Genomic DNA, 24,541 nt, shown 5'->3' with positions numbered 1-24,541 from the left:
CTAATGGGCTTCCAGCTCCAAGCATATCCAGGGCTAATTAGTAATCAATTGCACTATTATATTCGGAGCACAGATCTTGAGTTCTGGGAGTGGAGATCAGAGGGGAGAAGGGCAACTAAGTGGTATGGTGGAGGGGTAAGGGATATTCAGGACTAGCACCTCTGGTATGATGGCTTGCTGAGCCCTTTTCAGGGCTGCTCATCCATCTTTGGTGTCCACCTGTCACCCAACTCTCATTTATGGCTCCAAAAAGCTGTAGCATGCACAGTGGCCACACCCCAGGAAAAATGTCTTGACAGACAGGCTAAACCCAGTTGAGAGTAAACAACTTGAGAGTAACTCAAACCTGTCAGTGAGTTAGAGGATGTCTATTCTAAGCATGTGAAGACTTACCCCTCCTAGCCAAATGGGCAGATGAGAACAATTTGTTCCAACAGCCATAAAGGTGGCTCAGAGCTTGGTCATACATCAGACACCAACGTCAATGACTGCATCCTGGGTTATCACAGTTGTCTTGACTTTTGTCTTGCCACTGGACTTTGATGACTTTGCAAGAGAGAATAACACTGACACTTTGTGCAACTCTTCCTCACTTAAATCCAGTGCATGTGCAAATCAAGACATCACCCTGTGATGTCTTGGTCCTCTTCAAAAATGAAGGATAAACAGCAAGGACAGAGTACTAGACTTGTATTTAAGGTAGACCTGAATTCAAATCCAACCTCAGACACGTTAGTTGTATGTCCCAGGGCAAATCACTTAAACTCTGTCTTCCTCAGTTCCCTCATCTATAAAGTAGGAATAATAATATCACCTATTCCCAGGGTGATCACGAAAATAAAATTCGATAGTATTTGTCAAACACTTTGCAAATCTTAAAGTACTATGTAGATGCTAGCTATTATCATTATTGGATAAAGACCTTGGTTCAAATCCTATCTCTGATACTTACTAGCTATATGACCCCAATGGACAAGTCACTAAAACCTCTCTTGGCCTCAGTTTCCCCATCCATAAAATAATAATAGTACCTAACAGGATTGTTGTGAGGTTAAAGAAGAAATAATATACGTAAAGCTCTTTGTAAGCCTTGTTATTGTTGTTGTTCATTTGTTTCAGTCGTGCCCGATTCTTCGTGTCCCCATTTGGAGTTTTCTTGCCAAAGATACTGGAGTAGCTTGCAAACCTTAGAAACCTATATAAGCAATAGTTATCATCATCATCATCATCATCATCATCATCATCCTCTCTCACCCTCTGTTTCCTAACCTGAAAAATAGCAAAAATAATACACATAGTATCTTCTTGGAGAAGCAATTTTGATATAATAGAGCACTGACCTCAGAGTCAGAAAAACCTGGGTTTAAATCCTATCTTTGCCACATATTCACGCTTTGGCCAGAGACAAGTCATTTAAATTCTCAAGGCCCCCATACAATTCTCTAAGACTAAGTTTCAGAGAAGGTGGTGATGTGTACTAGTCAATGGAGTTCCTCACTGGGAACTTCCTGCATAGATGAAAACATTGGTTAATTTAAAAATAATAATATCACCTTCCCGGTGTGGTTGGGAGATTCAAATGAGATAACATGTAGAGGGCTTTGTAAACTTTAAAGTTACCGATGTGGCCTTGGGCAAAGTGAATTACCTTCCCTTAATTTTCTCTTCTGTAAAGCAGAGCTTAGGATAAAGGACCTCTAAAATTTCTTCTAACTCTAACTCCCATGATTCCATCCTTAAAAATTATTAAAAGAGGGGAGGGAGGTGAGTGGACCCAGGAGATACCTTCTCTTTCCCCTGAGTTTTTCTAACTGGGCAAAGAAGAGTCACAGTCAGAGACATAACTAGCACAAGCTGAATGGGACTTTGCCCCCAAACACCAACGTAGAGGAAAGGATCATACTTCAAACGACCAGAGAATTGTTTTCTTAACACAGTGACCACTCTGTCCCCACACCTAGCCTAATAGTATTCCACCAGCCTCTATCACTGTGTGGACCCACCAACATCCCAAGAGTTCTTTAACTGGGGCACCCATCTCCCTGGTCCACATTACTCCCCAACTACCATGGGGATGAAGATTCTGTCATGATTGTACCCATGAGACCACCTACTCCTTCAATCACTTTTTGTCCCAGGTTTAAAAAAAAAAAAAAGATTTAGCTATCATTCTTGTCACAAAGTCAAGAACAAAACATGTTTAAGCTTTTGGAGACAGTTTCAAGCCAGTGTACAATTTTTAATAGACCTTTTATTTCCTAGAGTTCTTGGTAAGAAATGGCTACTACCAAGGCAAATTGAGGGCAACACTTACTTTGTAATTTATTGTCTTCAAGAGTTCCATGGAGAGGGTGGGCAGCTAGATGGTGCAGTGGATAGAGCACCAGTCCTGGAGTCAGGAAGACCTGACTTCAAATCTGGCCTCAGACATTTACTAGATGAGTGACCCCGGGCAAGTCACTTAGCCCCCATTGCCTCCAAAAAAAAAAAAAAAAAAGAGTTGCATGGGGGACTGAGTTGTTCGACTTGCCCCTGCTCACAAAGCCAGTATGTGGCCCCAAGCCTTCCTGACTCTCTCCCCATAACATCGTGCTGCTTCTCATTGTGCACACAGTGGGTACTTAATAAATGTTTTATTTTTAACTGTATCTTATTTTAGAATCACAACTGCAAAGGTAAGAGCTTCTACCTTCTGCTTGATTGAATGGAATTACTTCAAATAAAGTTGTTTAGAATTGGAGCTGGTGAATAGATGCTAAACTCTGTCATTGATCTCTGAGATTAGACATGAATTGCCTAATTAGTATATTAAGCACTCATTACTAGGCAGAGTGTGAGGACCTGAAAGATTACAACTCCCTTGCAACTTTAAGGAGGACAGTTAAGTGACTCATTACCTGAGATTACATCAGGCATTTGCTAGGGAAAGTCTGAAGAGTGTACTAATAAGCTCTATTCTTTAATGAGTGGAGTTTTGTTTCATTACTCACAGGGGTGTTGAGAGGACCAGATGAGAGAATGTACATATGCAAAGTATTTTGTAAACCATAAAACTCTATCCATATAAATGTAACCTATTGTTTTTTCAAATGTATCGCAATGCATGTGCTTATAAATATTGCTATAAGAAAACCTTAGCTAGTTGAGGAATAGATCATTCTAAATTGCTGCTGTGCTTAGTGTTGAGGGATTAATCCTTCACATGTCCATTTTTTTTAAAACCTCTTGGAATGAAAATCTTTCTAAAATATATTAAAGTAGCCCAGTGTTTGATAACCCCAAGAACATAAACTAGTAGGAGAAGTACTGTCTATTCGACAAGAACTACTAGGAAAATTGGAAAGCAATTTGGCAGAAATTAGGTTTAGATTCAATTTTTATGCCACACACAGTGAGTACCAAATGAATTCTCAAACTGAACTGGCTTATTGCCAAGTGAAATGTTTCAGCTGATGGGACAACGCACTCCTGGGCTGAGGCAAGAAGTTCTCTCGGCTCTTTCATCAACTTCTCACCAGACTCAGCTGTGGCTGCTACTTTCCAATTGCTAGTTAGACCTCTCTGATGGTTTGATAGCTCTCCCAGTCTCGTTAGCCTCCTGGAGAGTCCCCTCTCAAAATACTTGTTCTCCTAAGATCAGGAAAGAATAAACACAAAAGAAACCAGGGTGTCATGTGTCCACAGACACATGGTAGCCAGGTGAGAGATAGAGTAGATGTTTTTCTCTCCCGTTACCTAGCAGATCACAGCAATTCTTGCCTCCCTCCCACCAGAAAAGAAAAGGGCAAAAGGACTGAGGGAGAAATACATTGATACTTCTGTGTGTGAACTTAGTTTTGGCCCCAAGCCTCTTAAGTCACCAGTTCTTCCAGCTCCTAAGTCGAATTGAAGGCTTTTAATTACCAGATAGTATTACTCGTGGCCAAAACTGGCTTCCAAAGTTTCATGTGTTAGATAGACAGAAGGTAGAGAATGGTCTACACATACTTAAAGGACTGGGGCCTCATTGAACAGTCCCTACCATTCCAATAGGATCAGATACTATGGAAAGGACTTCAAAGGTTATGTAGTCTAATCTCTCCATTTTAAAAATGAGGAAATTAAGACTCAGAGGGATAGAGTGACTTGTCCAGAGTTAGACAGAAAAGTGGCTGAGCCAAGATTCAAACTCAGATCCTGTATCTCCAAATGCAGTAGAAAAATCCAGTGTCCTTTCCACGATGCCCCAGTGTACGATGACTAACTGTGATAAACTTATCTCTTCTTAGCAATGCAAGGATCCAAGACAACTCCAAAGGACTAATGATGGAAAATGCTATCCACATCCAGAAAAAGAACTATGGAGTCTGAATGCAGATCAAAGCATTTTATTTGCTCTCTCTCTCTTTTTTTTCTTTTTTCTTCTTTCTCATGGTTTCTCCCATTGGTTCTAATTCTTCTTTACAACATGACTAATGTGAAAATAGGTTCAATATGAATGTATTTGTAAACCCTACATCAAACTGCATGCCATCTTGGGTTGGGGGGAGGGGAGAGATGGGGACAAAATTTGGAATTCAAAATTTTATGGAAGTGAATGTTGAAAACTAAACATAAATAAATGAATTTTTTTTTTTAAAAAAAGTTCCCTTCCCTAGATTCTCCTTAAATTACATTCATGATTTGGAAGCAACTCTGTCAGTAGCACCTCAAAGATCTATATTTGGCCCTGTAACACTCGGCATTTTAATTAGCATCATGAAAAGCAGAGATGTTATACAGATGGCATGAAGAGGATAGCAATAGTTAAGGATTTTGATAAGCTGCTAGAACATTCCACCAGATCTAATAAAATTGTAATTAATGGGGATATATATAAAATTTTCCACTTGGAAATGCCAACTAAAGCATTTCTGAGGTTCCACTGCACTCCCATCAGATTGGCAAAGGTGACAAAAGAGGAAAAGGGCAAATGTTGGGGGAGTGTAGAGTGGTATGGAAAGAAAACAAATTGCTTGCTAATTGAAAAAATAATAAAATTTCCAGTTGAGTTTAAATAATGCATTTTAAAAGTATAAGATGAGAGGGTCATGTCTAGAAAATAGTTATATGAAAAAGATCAATGGGTCTTAGAAGCCTACAAGCTCAAGATGAGTCAACAGTGCTAGGCGGTAGACATTAAGAAATCTATTGGGCCCAGAACATAGGAATTCACAATCCTGATCTAGTTTGCTCTGGTCAGAGCACATCCAGTACATTGTGCTTAATTCTGAACATCACCTTTTAGGAAGGACATTGAAAACCTGGTGCAAGGTGCCCCTGAGGGAAATAACCGGAATGGTGAGAGGACAGAGGATCATGTCTGTCAATGATGAGCTGAAGAACTAGGAGATGATTAAAATGGAGAAGAAATAAAGACATGATGACCATCTTCAAGTACAGTATTTGCAGGACTGTCATGTAGAAGAAGGACTCCTGCTTGGCCATAAAAGATAAACCAGGAGCAAAATGGATAGAAGTTGCAAGAAGCCTGTTTTGACTTCATAAAAATCAAACTTTCTCAATGAGCTCAAAGAGTTATCTATGGAATGGGTTGCCCCAGAAGGGGAAAGGGAATACACATTAGCACCTACTATGTGTCAAGCACTGTGTTAAGTGATTTAGGGATTTATCTCATTTGATCCTCACAACAACCCTGAAAGACAGGTACTATTATTATCCCTGTCTTACAGTTGAGGAAACTGAGGTAAACAAAAGTTAAGTGACTTTCCCAGGGTCGCATAGCTAGTAAATGTCTGAGGCTGGATTTGAACTCAGGTCTTCTTGACTACAGGCCAAGTGCTCTACCTAGTTGCCCCCTCAGTGGAGATTTTAAGTGAACATTGTATGATCACCTTTTAGTGATACTGCAGAAGACAATTTTTGTCAGTCATGGATTGAACTAGCTTGTCTCCGAGGTCCCTCCCAATTCTCATATGATGTGATATAATATGCAAACTAGCTTGCTCAGTCCTGGAAGATGTCTTACAGAGGACAGGTCCCAAGATTGTAAAGAACACCATCAGGGACTACCAAAATGGTAGAGAAACAATTGTCTACCAAACACCTTGCAGTATATGTCTCTTTACTTTCCTATGACATTTTTATAAATTTTTATTGATCTTTTGTTTTTTACACCACTGTAGTTTCCTTCAGGGTCTCTTCCCTTCCCCCTTTCTAAGAAACATCCCATATAACAAATAGTATTTTTAAAGATTAAAAAAAAAGAGAGGAAAAAATCAGCAAAACTGATCAATACATCAAAAAAAAATCTTAAAATATGCACAATATGCAACACTTGTGGCTTTCCCACCTCTGCAAAGGGTCAAGGTAGGAGTATCTTGTCATATTTTTTTTTTGAGCCAGGCTTGTTCATTATAATTTTGCACATTCACTTAGGATTTGTGAGTGTGTGTAGTTGTTCTTTCCATTTACATTATTGTAGTTACTGTGTATTTTGTGTTTCTTAGCTCTGCTTGCTTCACTCCATATCAGTTCATGTAGATCTTTCAATGCTTCTCTATATTCATCACATTCATCATTTCTAATAGCATAGTAATATTTTATTACATTCTTCTACCACAATTTGGTAAGCCATTTCACAATTAGTGGGCTTCTACTTTGTTTACAATTCTTTGCTATTACAAAAAGTGCTGCTACAAATATTTTAGTGTATAGGGGGATTTTCTTCTTATCAATGGCTTCCTTGGGATGTAAGCCCAATAAATGGAATCTCTGAGTCAAAGGATATGGCCATTTTAGTCATTCCACATGCCTTTAAAGCAGAATTTTATGGAACAAGGGAAAAAATTCTCTTAAAAAACAAGCGCAATATGACACAACAGTGAGATGTAATTTTTGAAAAATGTAGGATAATCTTAGGCTGCATTTCCCAGAGCACGGTGTACACATGGGGAGATTGGTCTCACTTTACTTTTTCATCTTATCACATATGGAACATGATGCCTAATTATGATTGTTACACTTTAAAAGGAGCATTAATAAATTATAGTGTATCCAGAGGAGGACAACCAAGATGGTGAGAGGTTTGGAAAGCATGTTATTGTTTTTTTGTTTTTTGTTTTTTGTTTTTTTATATAAAAGCTTGTTAAATGAACAAAGAATGTTTAGTATAGACAAGAGAAAACTTAGGGAAGACATGATCAAGTCTCCAAATAGTTGGAGGAAAATATATATATATATTTTTTAAGCTAGGCAATGGGGTTAAGTGACTTGCCAAGGGTCACACAGCTAGTAAGTTTTAGGTGTCTGAGGCCATATTTGAACTCGGGTCCTCTTGATTCTAGGGCTGGTGCTCTATCCACTGTACCTCCTAGCTGCCCCTGGAGGAAAATATTGCTGAAAGACGAATAAGGTTTGTTTTATATATAGTCTGAGAGCACACTACTAGGACTAATGGGCAGAAGTTAAGAAGAAAGAAGTTTTCTCTTCGATAAAAGGAAAGAACTCCCTAACAAAGAAAATTGCCCAACAATGGAATAACCTACTTCTTAAGATAATGAATTTCCCATCACTGGAAGTGTCCAGGTAAAGACTTTGTCTGGGGTTTCACACAAGGGGCTCCTGTTTGTTTAAGGAAAGTTATACAAAATAGTCACTATGATTCCTTCCAACTTTCAGATTCTGTGAGATGCATCACTAGTAGCTATCATGCCCTCCTATTTTATTGTTTGTTTCTTTACCGTTTTCCAAACTGATCTATAAATACAAACTGCAGAATTTCAATATTCCATGCCTTTTATTCATCCCACTCTGAAGTTGCAAGTTTGACAGCCTATGATTTTCAGCTTTTTTTTTTCCATCTTTGAAACTAGGCTATCATCCCATTCACTGTCTGAGGGTTTAAGGCATGTCCTAAAAAGGGCTTTTTGCTTCCTTCTCTGGACAATGAGCTAAAACCATCCTCTTTATCATTTCTTGGAACGTAATATTATTCCATTAATTCATATACCATAATTTGTTCATCCATTCTCCAATTAATGGGCACCCCTTAGATTTTTGTATTTTCCTCTCCTCTTCTTTCCTTTCCTTTCCTTTCCCTGTTAATCTCCACTTCAGGATCAAGAAGTTGTGTTACTTGACACTACGCCCTTCTCTGTATTATCCTCCCTCTTAACCTGCCCCCTTTCATATTGCTACTTATTTCCCTGTTATTTAATTTATTTCTAGACCATACTGTGTGTGTTCAACCCTCCTCCATCTGTTTCAGATAAGAGTGAGATTTATCTGATGTCCTGTCACCCCACCCCTTCCTCCATATTTGTATACTCTTCTTCTCAAGAATTCCAATTATGAGAAATAGCTATTTTGACACACTTGTAAAATATTAATGTATACCTCTTTTATCCTCCTTTCTCTTTCCGTTCTTCAGACCCTCAGAACAGAACCAATCTTCACTAACTTATTTTTCTTATTTAAAATTCTTTGAAGATATTAAGGTTCTGAAGGGACACTTGTTTCTTCATTGTAATGGACAATGTTAATGCTACATCATCCTATAACTCCTTCTAATTGCACGAATAAATTTACCTGTCCAGATTTCTGTAGACTCTTGCATTTGTATTTCAAAGTTCCTACTCTGCTCTGATCTTTTTTGTCATAAATAACTGAAGTTCCTCTATTCTATTAAAGATACATTTTTTTTCTCTTATAGGATTATACTCAGGATAAATAATTCTTGCTAAGAAGCATGTATCATTTGCCTTTTGTAATATTATATTCCAAGATCTTCTCTGGTTTTTAGTAGAACCTACTAGGTTTTGTGTGATTTTGACTATGGTTCCTTGGAACTTGAAATGCTTCTTTCTGGATGCTTACAGGATCTTTTTTCTCTGAAATGTAAGCACTGAATTTTGGCTATGATATTTCTGAGACTTCTAAGAGTTTTTTTTCAGGGAATTATTTCTACTTTGCCTTCGGGTTTAAAAGATCTGGGCATTTTCATTTATAATTTCTTGAAGTATCATATCCAGTCTTTTTTTGTCATGGTTTTCAAGCAGTCCAAAGAAGATCAGTTGTTTTTGTAATCAGATAGCTTATATTTTCTTCTATTTTTTCAATTTTGATTTTGTTCTAATTTTTTTTGCTGACTCATAGAATCAGTGATTTCTGTTTGTTCCATTTCTAGTTTTCAGGGCATCAGTTCTTGGGTAAGTTTACCATTTTCTTTTCTAAAACATTTATTCTCTTACTAATTCTTTTCTTTGGAGCTGTTATTTCAATTTTTTAAAAAAATTCTTGCTTCATTTCTTCTAGGTGTTCATGTAATTCTTGCAGAAAATTCATTTTTAAATTTTGAGTCTCTCTGCTTGTAGTTGTAATAGAATTACTCTCTCCTAGACTGGATTTTGGCATCTCTAGGTCTACAATAATTTTAAATTATTACTCAATATCTTCTTTGTTTCATTCATCCTTCCAGGTTTAGTTCTAGAATTAGAATTTTTTGCCAAGGTCAGTCTTTACCCCTGCTGCATTTTGAGTGAGGTGATTAGCCCTTCTCAGACACCTGGGTTCATATGGTAACAATGCTCCCCAGGATTGGGCCTCCTAGATCTTTGAGTTTCATAGCAGTAGTTCTTCAGGACCTTCTGTGGCATCTCAAGATAGAATGTTAGAAACCTCAAAGCCCACAGCACCCAAGCTAAGCACTACTGATTGTACTACCACAGTAACTGCTACTCCTGGTGCCTTCCAAGAAACATACTCTGTGGAGTACTCCTCTCTTTCTGCTTCTGGACAAAGATCCTTGCAGCATACACATGTCTGGCCCATCTCTGGTCATACTGAAAGGCTACCAGTTTGTCTGAGTTAGAAATGGCTTTGCTAGTAGCCACCTCTCGTATAGCCCATGGGTTTCCGACTGACTTTTTGTACTGTTCTGGGGAAGAAATGGCTTACTCTAATTTACCATTGCATTCTTGGACCATTATTTGATCTGGTATAAATTTCAGGATTTTTGCTAGAGGAGGTATACAGGATATGGGAGGTCTGCTTCCATTCTGGCAGCCATCTTGGGGAGAAGTCATCCCACTCTTTTTTTTCTTGGAGCAGTTCTTTTGCGGCACAGCAGAACAAGCTCTGGATTGGGAGTCAGGAGCCTATACTATAGTCCTGATTCTGTCAGTGGCCACATCTACTTGGCTTCCTTCTGCGTTAGGAGTACTGTTGAGCCTTTCCATTCAAATAGCTTCTTCCTGGTTCTCTTCTTCTTTCTAGAGGAAATTTAATCATGTCACTGTGTCTGCCTCAGGTGGTTCATATTAATAGGCTGTCTGAGTGACTATTAGTACAAGCACCACAGGCTAAATACAATGAAAACATTTCACACAGCAATTATAAGTTAAACATACCAGATTTCTTCACAGCCTGGCACCACTAACTCATAGAAAAAGCCTAGAAGGAGGGAACAATTGACAGTATCTCCAAGTGAATCAAAGATAATAATAATAGTTTACATTCATATAATTCCATGTTTATAATGTGTTGCCGTCTGCTCATGCACCTCTCTGTTGCCCTTGGGGTGATTTTCAATTTCAGTTCTTCAGAGTCTGAAATATTCCATAACTTGAAGTCATATAACAATGCTAGAAGAATCATTGATTGAAAAAGTTGAGACTTTTTTTCAAGATGACACATGGAGTCATCAAAAGAACTTTGCCATTTCCCAAAGTCGATCTAGCCTGCTTCCCTCTCATTCATTTCGGTGCCCAATTAATGGCCCCTTTGGAGTGTCTGTCCATATATTAAGGGGCAAGCTCTATTGGTTGTCCATTCAGCTTCAAGTCATGATCTGAACAATACACACTGTTTTTCCTATGTGGAAAGTTAAGCCAAACTATGGAGTGACTATGGAGTAAGTCTATGTTATCCTGCAATGTTCAGGGGCTTGATGCAATCAGCATTACAGTTGAGAAGCAGAGTAAAGGACGTAATCAAAAATGTATGAACAATAAAAAATAAAGTCTGACTACACCATGAGAGTGAAGGATAATCATTGGACAAGCCATGTACATTATTAGTATATTTGCAATGTGAAGAAAAAGCAAGGGAGATGCTTAGAATAGATAATAGACTCCTGGTGGTAAAGTTATGGACAAAAGTTACACAGGATGGGCAGGCATGAATGAGTTGCAATATGTATTGTTGAAGGGAAAATCCATGTTGATGAAGTCATAAATCCATTTGAGTATTACTTCATGTAATGATTTAATATTTCAAGGTAGTTTATCTGTGACTCAATCAATCAATGGAGCTTATTAAGTGCCTGCTGTGTGCCAAGCTATGCTAGCCCCATGTTAAGCTCTGGGAATACAAAGACAAAAGCAATAGAGTTCTTGCCTTCACAGAGGCTATGTTTTAAAAGAAGAGATACAGGTACATATATAGGCATGTACAAACATACAAAGTAGCCTTATGAAGGGAAGGCATTATCAGCTAGGGAGGCCAGGAAAGGCAGAAGATGACATTTCATCAGAGTCTTGAAGGAAACCAGAGATTCCAAGAGGCAAAAATGAAGAGGGAATGCTTCTAGGCATTGGGGACAGCCAGTACAAAAAGATACAGAAACAGAAAGTAGAGTGTTATGTGTGAGAAACCATAAGAAGGTGGTTATGTCTTCCTTCCAGGTCATAGAGGGAGCCTAGAGGGGTTGGGAGAATTGTCTTTCTAACGCTGTCACTTACAAGCCCCATTAATGTGCTTCCTTCAACTGATATCAGTCAGACTTTGTTTCAAGAAAGAGGTGTTTTGGAGTGGCTAGGTGGCACAATGTATAGAGCACTGGCCCTGGAGACAGAAGGACCTGAGTTCAAATTTGGTCTCAGACACATAACACTCACTTGCTGTGTAACTCTGGGCAAGTCAAGTGACAACCCCAAATGCCTCAACCAAAAAAAAAAAAGGGGGGGTGTTTTCTAAAGTGGCATATATAACACAGTTGGTGTACACTGTTGGTATATAACATCCCCCCTACAAAGTCTGGGACGTGCTCTGCCTTATGTACATACAGAGTCCAGGAGAAAATGGACAAGATCCTTCTCTGGCCAAGAGGAGGAGGAAGATAAAAGGAGACTGAGACCTTAGAAGTTCTCCTCCTCCCACCAACACTAAAATTATGATCTCATTAACTACGTGGGCTCAGGACTTTCCTGCCAGCCCAATGGCTCCAGCCCCTTCTTCTTATCATCCAGGGGATCACTCAGCAACATAGTCCTACTAATCAAGGCTACCAAATCCCTAAACACAGGGTGTCCTGCTAAGGGGTCATTTAAGTTCTCATTCAGATCCTTTCATCATTCCATTAGCATGAGCTCCTGCCAGCCCAAATTGTGTCTCGGTTGGCAAAATTCACTTATTCCCGCAATCTAAGGATATTTTCTCTATCAGTGTCTCAGCAGGGCAATAGCTACAACCTATTTGTAATGGGGACACCCCCAAATGACCATGAACTTCTGTTTAAACTAGGAAAGTACCATAGTGTTCAAGCTGGAAGAAACTTCACCTTGAGAGCAAGAAAGGTTTCATTTTGGCATTTTATCCCTAGTCCCTTGCACATAGTAGGTACTTAATAAATCTGCTGAAATGAATTTACAGAAGAAAACTGAGGCCCAGGGACATTAAGTTACTTAAGCATGGCAACAGGTGGAAGAGACAAGATTTGAACCCGGGCCCCCTGATTCTAGACCAAGTACCTTTATCCATCAAAAAAGGCAAGTGTTGCTTGTCAGGTTCTTACCACCACTGACACCGGCATACCCTGAGAGTATGAACTCACCTTATGATACTGAGTCATCACTGCCCAAACCTTTGGATATATGCTACAGCTAAGCCCCAGGCAATTCTTTGTATTCACATAAAAACAATGGAATACAAAAAGGTAACTGAACAACTAGTTGCTGTACTGCTGGTCTGAAAAAAAGGTTTCTCTTTCCTTCCTTCCTTTTTTCTTCCCCCTCTCCCCCCTCCATCCATCCCTTCCTCTCTTCCTCTCTCCTTTCCTTTCTTCTTCTTTCCTCTCTTCCTTCCTCTCTTCCTTCCTTTCTTCTTTCCTCCCTCCCTCCCTCCTTTCCTTCTTTCCTTCCTTCCACCAAAGAGCACTTGTTATGTACCTGTGCCAAGTGCTATAGTAATCACTGGTTAGACAAAGATAATAATTAAAATCTCTACTCTTAAGGAACTTACAAGTTACCAGAGGGAAACACATGCATACATATTAATATGTACAAAATACATATAAACTAAATAAATGATCATGTGGACAGGGAGTAGGAGAGCCAGAAAGGACCATTTAAAATCCTCCACACCCCAGAAGACTGGGCCATTTCTGTGTTTATAAACTGCATACCAGCAGCCTCAGAGTAGGAAAGAGGCATAAGCCTATTTGGGGCTGCTGACAGAAGCTGCTGCCTTCCTGCCACTCAGTTCAGTTGCCTTGCCTTCAAGATTGTGCTAACACCTACTGCTTATATTCTTTGATACAGTGGAAAGATGATTGGCTTTGGGGTCAGAAAACCCAAGTACAAGTCTTTTCTCTGATATTTGTTGCCTGGGTAATCTTGGGCAAAGTCACTTAGACTCTTGGCACCTCAGTTTCCTCATCTCTGAAATGAAGAGGTTGAACTAGATTACATCTGAGGCTCTTTCTGGTTCTAAATCTATGATTCTATGAAACATTGACTAGAAATGGTGTCATTTTCACTTTTGTCTTTGGTGATGAAAGGGTTATTATTCCCACAATGGTTCTGCTCTGTCATTTTGGGCAGGAGGGCAGGGTAACAGGGTGCAGTGAGGGGGCCTTGGAATCTTGGAATTTGCACAGGATACCAGAATCCCTATTTCTGTGTCCTCTCTGCCTATTAGAATTAAGTCTTCACAGACCTCCTCCCCTTCTTTGAAGAGGTGGGAGTCAATGGGTGCAGGACACAGCATAACATTAGACTTCTTCATTATATTGGTTAGCTTTGCTGAATTTTTTTTTCTTTTTTAGTCTTCCTTATAAGGGGAGGAGAGGGAAAAAATATTAGTAAATATAGATGACATATAAACAAAAGATATCAATAATAATATACTTTTTTAAAGAAAATAATAAGCCTTCATAACCCTTACAATATTCTCTTATTTAGAAATCAAATCTGCTGTCTTATATAACAGCTACTTCATTATCATTTCTGTCACTCTATATAGCTTTGTAGTTTCATAACTCTAAAGCAGACTCAGATCATTTGTGTACTTTATCCCAATTCTTTTCCTTTCATTTCTGACACCTATTTGAACATAACATCCCTCCTCCTTCCTTCCAACTTGAAAAAAAAAAGCAAAAAAACAAAACAAAATGAAAAGCAATATCCCCAGGTTAGAGTGTCTCTAAAGATCTGTGGATTTTTTTTCCCCTCACAAAGGCAAAAACACTTAATAATGATTACTTGTCAGCCTGAGAATGTCTAATGTGTATTTTTTAAATTTTATTTATTTTTTACTACATTTTGAATTTTGAGTTGACTCACTCCCTTCCTCCCAAGCCCACATTAGAGCAGGTCAGCATTTGATATAAATCTATATGTGGAACCATACAATACATACTTCCATGTAGTAGCTCTTTCTCTGGAGGTAGACTGCATTTTTCTTCATAAGTTCTTCATAGTTGATTTGAATGGTCATATTGCTTAAAATGGCTTAGTAATTCATAGTTACTCTTTGAACAATATTGCTGTTACTGTATATAATGTTCTCTTATTTCTGATGGTTTCACTCTGCATTGTTTCATGCAAGTCTTTTCCATGTTTTCCTAAAACCAATCTGCTTGTCATTTCTTTTAGCTCAGTAGTATTCCATCACAGTCATGTACCACAACTTGTTCAGCCATTCCCCAGATAATGGGTATCCTCTCAGTTTCCACTTCTTTGCCACCACAAAGAGAGCTGCAACAAATATTTTGGAACATAGAGGTTATTTTCTTTTTTCCCTGATCACCTTGGGAAACAGACCGAATGGTAGTCAGAGGGTATACTGTTTTATAACTCTTTGGGCATAATTCCAGATTGCTCTTCAAAATGGTTAGATCAGTTCATGATTCCAGCAATGGTGTAGCAGTGTCCCAGTTTTTCCACATCCCTTCCAACATTTTTTATTTTCCCCTTCTATCATTTTAGTCCATCTGATAGGCGAGAGATGGTACCTCAGAGTTATTTTCATTTGCATTTCTGCAATCAGTAATGACTTACAGCATTTTTTCATATTACTAGAGATAGTTTTGATTTCTTCTTCCAAACACTGCGTGTTCATATCATTTAATCATTTGTCAATTGGGGAATGACTCATATTCTTATAAATTTGACTCAGTTCTCTACATATTTGAGATATGAGGCCTTTATCTGAGAAACTGGTTATAAAATGTTTTCCCAGTTTTCTGCTTTCCTTCCATTCTTGGCTACATTGGTTTTACTTGCACAAAATCTTTTTAATTTAATGTAATCAAAATTATCCATTTTACATCCCACAATGCTCTCATCTCCTATTTATTCTTCCTTTATCCATAAATCTGATAGGTAATATGCTCCGTTGCTCTTCTAATTTACTTATGATATATCCCTTTATGGCTAGGTCATGTATCCATTTTGACCTTATCTTGGTAAACAGTGTAAGATATTGGTCTGTACCTGTTTTCTACCGGACTGCTTTCTAGTTTTCCCAGCAATTTTTACTAAATAATGAGTTCTTATCCCAAAAGCTTAGATCTATGCAATTATCAAACATGAGGTTACTATAATCATTTACTACTATGCATTGTATACCTACACTATTCCACTGATGCATCATTCTATTTTTTTAGCCAGTACCAGATAGTTTTGATTATTACTGCTTATGATACAGTTTAAGATCTGGTACTGCTAGACCTCTTTCCTTTGATATTCTGGACCTTTTGTTCTTCCAAATGAATTTTGTTATTATTTCTAATGTCTCTTAGAAGCATTTATTTTGGTGTGCTCCTCTTATTTTCCTTTTAAGGCTTTCAAACCCATTCTCTCATGATACCTTGCTTAGCAAGGAGCCTACTCTTTTTTTCCCATTGCTTTCTCCATTCAGGAAAACAATCAATCAGTTTCTGGATTCTCTTGGCGGAATCAAAAAGCCACCCTCTCTCACAACAGTGGAAGGCCAGAGAAGGCAGTGAGCATTGTTGATTCTGTGCCAGACCTTCATCTCTTTGAGATATGAATGTTTGAAGTGAATGAGGTGAACAAGAGAGGCAGCTTCAAAAGCAATGACTCTGCTCTGGGCTGTTTTCCTTGAAACTCTGGGGCTGGCCTCTTTCTTTAAAGGAATAAGAAAAGAAAACCAAAGGATCAGAATAAGTCTGAGATACACTACAATTCTTCTACTCGGTGAAATCACTGGCAGATCCCAACTGGGACATTTACCATCAGTTCAGGCAGGGTTTGGGGTTTGCAAGGCAGTTTGTGCACATTACTCTGTATCTGCCTAGGCACAGTGTCTGCAGTTCATTAAAGTGGCCACTAGGTGGACAGCGGTGCCTCGACCAAGGTGAGGTGATTTGAAGCGTCAGAATTCTCCCTGGTGCAACTAGCTGAGGAACTGAAGGAGACAAAAAACCGTAATTAAGCTACCAGTTGAGAAAGCTGTATTGGAATGTGTTTAGACGTTGTGTTTACATGTGTCTTTGGCTACTTTAAAATAGTAGGGGTGGGGTGGGTTTCTCTTCTATTGCTGATATTTAGTCTGAACTTGTGATTCTAACATCATTAGTCAACAAGCATTTATTAAGTCCCTACTATGTGTCAGGCACTGTGCTAAGTGGTAGGCATACAAAGAAAGCCCAAAACAGTCTTGTTGTCAAAGAGCTCACAGTTTAATTTATTATAGGGAATTCCTGATGTGGAAACTCCCTCCACCGATGAACCCATATGCAATTTACAATCTTAAAAGATTCTTCTGGAGAAAACTTAGAAGTTTTGGCTTGTTTTATTTTTTTAAAGGTAAGGAGTAGATTTGGACCTTATGTGGCAAATTTGCTTGATAGCATCAATAGAAGTAGGAAATGCCAACTAACTTCCTCCTTCCTATGATTGGGTGGGGTTGAGCGAAAAAGGGGGTGATATTTAACCCTTTCTCAGAGTTTTCAGGGGAGAAAAGCAGAGGTCCCTTTGAAAGAAACCAAAAATCCACGTTGAAGAGTGTCAAGCACCAACTTGAAGTGACCTAGAAACTGAAGGTCTCTAGTGGATGGAGCACTGAGCTTAGAATCAGGAAGACTCATCTTCCTGAGTCCAAATCTGGCCTCAGGCACTTACTAGTTAAGTAACGCTGGGAAAGTTATTTAATCCTCTTTGCCTCAGTTCCTCATCTATAAAATGAGCTGGAGAAGGAAACGGCAAACCACCCCGGTATCTTTGCCAAGAAAACCTCAAATGAGGTCACAAAGAGTTGAACATGACTGAACAGCAGCAGAGACCAAAAGGAAGGAGAAGGGAACAAGCATTTCTAAAATGCCTACTATGTGCCAAACACTTTATAAATATTATCTCATTTGATCCTCACAGCAATCCTAGGAGGTAGGTGCTATTATTATCTCCACTCTATATTTGAGGAAACTGAAGAGAAGTGATTTGTCCCAAGTTACACAACTAGGAAATATTTGAGGCAAGATTTGAACTCAGACCTTCCTGACTCCAAGTCCAGTGCTCTACCTACTGCACCACCTAGTTGCCTCTAGCTACTCAAGCTGTGAAAAAGCCCATTGGGAGATGGAAAGGAAATGAAGCAGCAGAAATCACTCTCAGAAAGGTCTGCGCATTTTACCTTTACAAGCAGACTCCTGACACTTCTTGTCAATATTTGTGAAAGTAGTCAAGAAATAGAATGTCAGAAAGTCTCTGTGAAATACATTTCTGACTTAAAGTCAAACGAGCAAGTGTATGTAATACTATTTCAGAGGTAGAAGAATATCTGTTGTGTATCTGAAGACTTTCACAAAATCATACATTCAGAGCTAGAAGGAACTAAAGATGTCATCTTATCCATTAGTCCAACCCCTCTCATTTATCAGACCATCCCATATCTCTCCTGCCTTTTATGGCTAACCTCATGGAGAAGGCCATCTATGAGTTACCTCTACTTCCTTTTCTCTCATTCTCTTTTTCATTCTCTACAGTCTGGCTTCTGATTCATTATTCAACCAAAATTGCTCATTCCAAAGTTATTAGCAGTCTCTTAATTGTGAAATCTAATGGCTTTATTTCAATCCTCATTCTTCCTGACCTCTTTGTAACCTTTGATATTGTCCATAACCATCTTCTTCCTTGATATGCTTTTCTAAATTTTCATGACATTAATCTCTCCCGGTTCCCCTCCTACTTATCTGACCACTCCTTCTCAATCTCTTCATCTTGGTCATGCCTGCTAACCATGGAAATCCCTCAGGTTTCTGTCTTGGGCCCTCTTCTCTTCTCTTCTCTTCTCTTCTCTTCTCTTCTCTTCTCTTCTCTTCTCTTCTCTTCTCTTCTCTTCTCCCTCTATACTATTTTGCTTGATGATCTCATCAGCTACTTTGGATTCATTTATCATCTCTGTGCTGATGACTCTCAAATCTGCTTAACAAGCTCTAGCCTCTCTCCAGACTTCCAGATTCACTTTTCCAACTGCCTATTGCTCATGTTGAACTGTATGTCCTATAGACATCTTAAGCTCAACATGTCCAAAACTGAACTCATTATCTTTCCCCTCAAACCTTCCCTTCTTGCTAAATTCCTTATCAACCTAGGTATCATCCTCGACTCCTCTCTCTCTCTTACTCCCTATCTGCAGTGCATTAACAAGGGTTGTCAATTTCACCTTCATAACTCCTCTTGCCTATGTTCCTTTCTTTCTTCAAACACTGCCACCATTTTGGTGCAGGCCCTCATTACCTCACACCTGGACTATTGCAATAACCTTCTGGTGGATTTCCCTCCCACAAATTTCTCTTCACTCCAGTCCATCCTCCACTCAGCTGTGAAAATGATCTTCCTATAAAGAATAGATCTCTCTCTCTCTCTCTGTCTTTCTCTGTCTCTCTCTCTCTGTCTCTCTGTCTCTCTGTCTCTCTCTCTCTCTCTCTCTCTCACACACACACACACACACACACACACGCACGCACGCACACAGTGGCTCCCTATAACCTCCAGGATCAAATATAAAATCCTCCATTTGGCATTCGAAAAAAAGCCCCTCATAATATGCCCTCCTCTACCTTTCCAATCTTTTTACACTTTATACCCCCACATACATACATACATACATACACACATATCTGATGACCCTGCAATCTGATGACATTTCCTTCCTTGCAGTTCCTTGTACATAACACTGCACATGCTGACTCTGGGCATTTTCATTGGCTCTCTCCCATGCCTGGAATTAATCTCCCTCCTCATCTCCTCCCCCTGACTTCCCTTGCTTTCTTCAAGTCTTAGCCAAAATCTACAAGGGAGAATGTCCTACCTCCTGTCTCTCACTCCAAGTTCTTTTTTTTAACTCCAAATCTATCTTTCTCCCCAGCTTCCCAATTTCTGCCAAGAGCACCATCACCCAACAATCCCTACTCAGTCCTACAAAAAATGAGAGGAGATGAGAGGAGAAAGAGGGCCCTCTTACCAACCAGTCACTGACCCACCCACTGAGGGGGGTAAGCTTATTGACAGCAGAGACAGTCTTACTTTTCAGTTTCTATCACTAGCACTTAGCATAGTGCTTTACACATTTTTTGTTGTTGTTCAGTTGTTTTAGACATATCTGATTCTTCATGGGATTTTTTGGCATTTGGGATTTTCTTGGCAAAGATACTGGAGTGGTTTGCCATTTCCTTCTCCAGCTCATTTTACTGATGAGGAAACTGAGGCAAAGAGGGTTCAGTGACTTGCCCAGGATCATACAGTTACTAGGTGTCTGAAACCAAATTTGAACTCAGGAAAATAAATCTTCCTGACTCCAGGTCCAACACTCTATCCACTGGACCAACTAGCTACCTTGTTTTGTATGTAGTAGGCACTTACTAAATGCTTTTTCATTCATTCATTCATTCATTCAATGAAGGAACCTCATTAACACTTGTTCCTTAATCTGGTCAATGGTGAACTTTGCCCCATTCTACATACCTTAAACTGATCATACACAATTTATAACATTATATTTCACCCCTGTTTGTTGTAAAGTAGTTTCTAATATATTTGATAAGGCTACCTATCTGTAGCTATCATTGTGACTTCCCGAAGAAGGATAGAGGTAGAAGGAGGGCAAATGAGGTACAACTCCAGACCACAGCCAAAAGAAAGAGTTCCACACCCTTACATGGTGGCAGTGAAAGCAGAAAATCTACCATCAGCTAGCTGCTCTGCCACTGTACCAAAACAACTTTTCATGAAAAGCAAAAAATCCAATTCATCATTTTTTGTACTGGTCTCAATGTCAAGAAGACCTGAATTCAAATCCTGCCCCAAACATTTACTAGATCTGTGACCCTGGGCAAGTCATTTATCACTTGGTGCCTGTCACCTGTCCTATAAAATAGAAATAATAGCATCAACCTCAAAGGGTTGTTTTGAGGATCAAATGAAGCAGTATGTGTAAAGTATTTTGCAAACTTTAAAACACTATATATTATATATGTTATATGTGTACATATATTGTTATTATTAGTTACTACATCAAACCAAACAACCAATTTACACAGTGGTTTTCACTGAATAGATTCACTATCTATTAGTATGTAGGTATAATGACAGGGCTTTAATACTTCCAAAAAAATCCATGATTTCATCTATATAAGAGCTGTGTTCATGATTATAAACTGTTGTCCTTCCTTAAATGCCTTCACAGTTGCCTTATTTCTTATTAAGCTTTAATCACTGAATGGGCGCTGCCTCAGTCAAACTGAGGCCTGTTAAAGACCTTAGCTTGAAAAGGCCAAGATCCCCACTGCATCCTGGGTCATCTCTAGTTGTCCTAATCCATACCTGGCCACTGAACCCAGATGGCTCTGGAGGAGAAAGTGAGGCTGGTGACTTTGCACAGCCCTGCCTCACTTAAATCCAATTCACTTGCAAGTCATGGTATCAGCTCTATGATGCTGTGGTCTTCTTCAAGAACAAAGGACAAACAGCAGCAGCAAGACTGTCAACCCCCAAAAAAATCACCACCAGGCGCTCACCAACTGAATTTATTTATGTAGGCTGGTCCTTGGATGACAGGCATATAGTACACCTTTAGGCCCATCCGTACTTGAAGTCTTGCTAGCCTAGTGGGAACTGTTTGAGCTTGTGTAGTGATGGCATAATCTTTGAAAAGTCTGGGTCAGAATGAGGCGCTGGAATGGAACATTAGTCCAGGCATTCTGTACTAAATCTTTCAAATAGATCTCAGATAGGGGTCTCCATTACACTCATTTATCCTTTCCCTTCAGTTTTTAATGATTTTCCCAAAGGTGGCAGGGCTTGCATGAGCTCAGAGAGGAATGGAAAGAGGACAGGGCAAAAGGCGAAATGGATACCATTTGTATCCAGGCAAATTCCAATCTCCCAATTGCTCTCCAGGGTACTTCAAGTCCAATGTTGGATATTTCCATTTGGGTATAACTCTTTATGGCCTACAATTAACTAGATATGGTAGAATCTCAGTGTTTTAATAAATACTATTATGAAATCTAGTTTTATGTAAAACTGTTCTGACTGAAAACTGTCCCAGTCCAGCTTTACTAATTTGAATTCTTCTCAAATAAGAGATCCTATAAAACAGATGCTTTGGCAAATCCCTGTCCATTTAGAAATCACTTGATTTAACAAAGATGCTGTCTTTTTGCTATTATATTTACGACCCTGAGCATAGTTCTTTTGTAAAATGATTTTTATTGATGTCTCTTGTTTTTACGATGCCAAAATTTCTCCCAGTATCCTTCCTTGCTTTTATTCCAGAAAGCTGTCCCATATAAAATAACATTTTAAAGAAATAAAAAGAAAAATAGGAAGAAGAGGAAAATATCAATAAAACTAATTAATATATTAAAAAATCTAAAAATATGAATGCAATGTTCCATGCTTGTGGACTGCCCATCTCTACAAAGGATTTGGCGGGGGAGGGTTTTCTCTTAGCTCTTCTTTGGGGTCATGTTTGTCCTTTGTATCTATAACATACATTTTAAATTGTTTTGTGGCTGTTGATCTCTCCATTTACATTGCTGAAGTCATCGTACGTTCTATTTTCTTGACTCTGCTTACTTCTCTTTGCATCAGTCTTTCCACGTATTCATCACATTCATTGTTTTTATAGCATAGTAATATTCCATTATATTTATGTGCCACAGTTTGTTTAGCTATTCCCCAATTGAGAAGCATCAACTTTATTTTGAGTTCTTTGCTACTATTTAAAAAATGTTTTTATATTTTGATATATATGGGGCCTTTCTTCTTATCAGTGACCTCTTTGGGACATATACCTAGTAGTGGAATCTCTGGTTTCACAGTTACAGAAATTTTAGCCACTTTATTTATATAATTCCAAATTTTTTTTCAAAATGATGGTACTGATTCACAATTCTACCAACAATGCACTAGTGTTCCCACAAACCACTAATGTGTTATATGAAACTTCAAAGTTGTTTTAATTATCAGTTTTCTTATTATTAATGCTTTGGAGCATTCTTTCATGTGGATATTAAGAGTCTGCAATTTTTCTGTTAAGAACTATTTTTTTCATATCTTTTGTCTACTACAGAATGAATGGTTTTTATCTTATATATCTGTTAGTTGTATATCTATATGGTAGTTACCAAACCTATATCTGAGATGTTTGATACAAAGATTTTTTTTCCTATCTGACCACTTATCTTCTCAACCTAGTTTTCAGTTCATACATTTTCAGTCATGTCCAACTCTTCATGACCCTATTCAGGGTTTTCTTGGCAAGGACACTAGAGTGGTTTGCTGTTTCCTTTTCCAACTCATTTTACAGATGAAGAAACTGAGACAAAAAGGCTTGAGTGACTTGCCCAGGGTCACAAAGCTAGTAAGTGTCTGAGGCCAGATTTGACCTCAGAAAGATGTCTTTCTGACTCCAGGCTTGTGCGTGGAGGGCTAGCTGCCCTCTTAACCTAGATGCATTATTTCATTTGTACACTTATTTGTGCATTTTATTTATTTCAATTTCACGTCATCAAAATTATCTGTTTTACCTTTTGTGTCGTAAGTGTATCCTTCATAAAAATCTACACAGTCATAGAGAAGGAAGGGAAAATAGGGATCATTTAGTCCAGGGGTTCCCTAAGGTGGGATCTGTGAGTTTATTCTTTTTATTATTAATTTATTTATTTTTAGTTTTCAACATTCACTTCCACAAGATTTTGAGTTCCAAATTTTCTCCCCATCTGTGAGTTTATTTTTTTAAAATATTTTATATAATTGTATTTCAATACAATTGTTTTCTTTTGTGATCCTATGCATTTTCTTCTATGCTTTTAAAAACATTATCCTGAGAAGAGGTTTACGGGCTTCATTGAACTGCTGAAGGGTTCCATGACACAAAATAGATAAAGAACTCCTAATCTAATCTGACTCTTTCCTTCACCACTGAGCAGCTTCAGGATCAAAGCAGTAAGGTGGGGTGCACGGCTACTTATTAGCAGAGCCAGAACTATGACCCAGGTCTTCCAACTCCCACTCAGGTGTACTTTTGGCACATCAGCTGCCTTCCTTACATAACGATAATTTCTCTATTTCCCAGAAAGAAGCATAAATGAAGACTGGGAAGCCAAGGCTATAGCAAACATCTGACAGGGACTTTTCCAGACTATTCCGTTGCTTTACAGAGGATGGAAAACTTCAATGGAATTCCCATCCTCAATCTCTATCCTTTCAAGGCAGAAGCAAAGATTAGGAGTTGGTTGTTGTAATGAAATAATAGTTCATTTGGTTTGTTGTGCCCATAGGGAAGGTCAAGAAGCTAAGAAGAAACACTTAGTTTTATTAGGAAGATCTTGGCCTTTGTAAAATATAGGAGTTGAATAATATCTCCAACATGTCATCCAGGCCTAAAATTCCATTATTCTATATAGAGTCTATGTAGAATCAAGTATAGTTATAGCAGAAGACATGAATATAGGCACTGCCTCAAAATTGATAAAAAAAAAATTCCTTTTTAAAGCATCCTTATCTTTTGTTATTGTTGATAATAATGTTGTATACATGCTCACATAGAAATGAATCTAATGAAGTTCCCCCTATTCCTTAATATTTCAACTACCCATTGACATGGGTATATTCCCTCCACTGCTATAACTGCCAAGCCTTCATAGCTTAGCAGATAATTTAAAAAGCTGCTTTGACCAAAAAAAATCTATCATGGTAGTTAGCCCTCTGGCAATAAGTCACTAGCTAGGCTAACAGAGAAGGCCATTGCCTTCTCTGTGATCTCCAAATCCAGCTGATTGGGATCCATCAGAGCCTAGGCTCCATGGCATCGT

The sequence above is a fragment of the Vombatus ursinus genome, unplaced genomic scaffold, assembly GCF_900497805.2.
Source record: "Vombatus ursinus unplaced genomic scaffold, bare-nosed wombat genome assembly UNPS02009205.1, whole genome shotgun sequence".
Lineage (NCBI taxonomy): Eukaryota > Metazoa > Chordata > Mammalia > Diprotodontia > Vombatidae > Vombatus > Vombatus ursinus.
Note: the sequence above shows the minus strand (reverse complement) of the source record.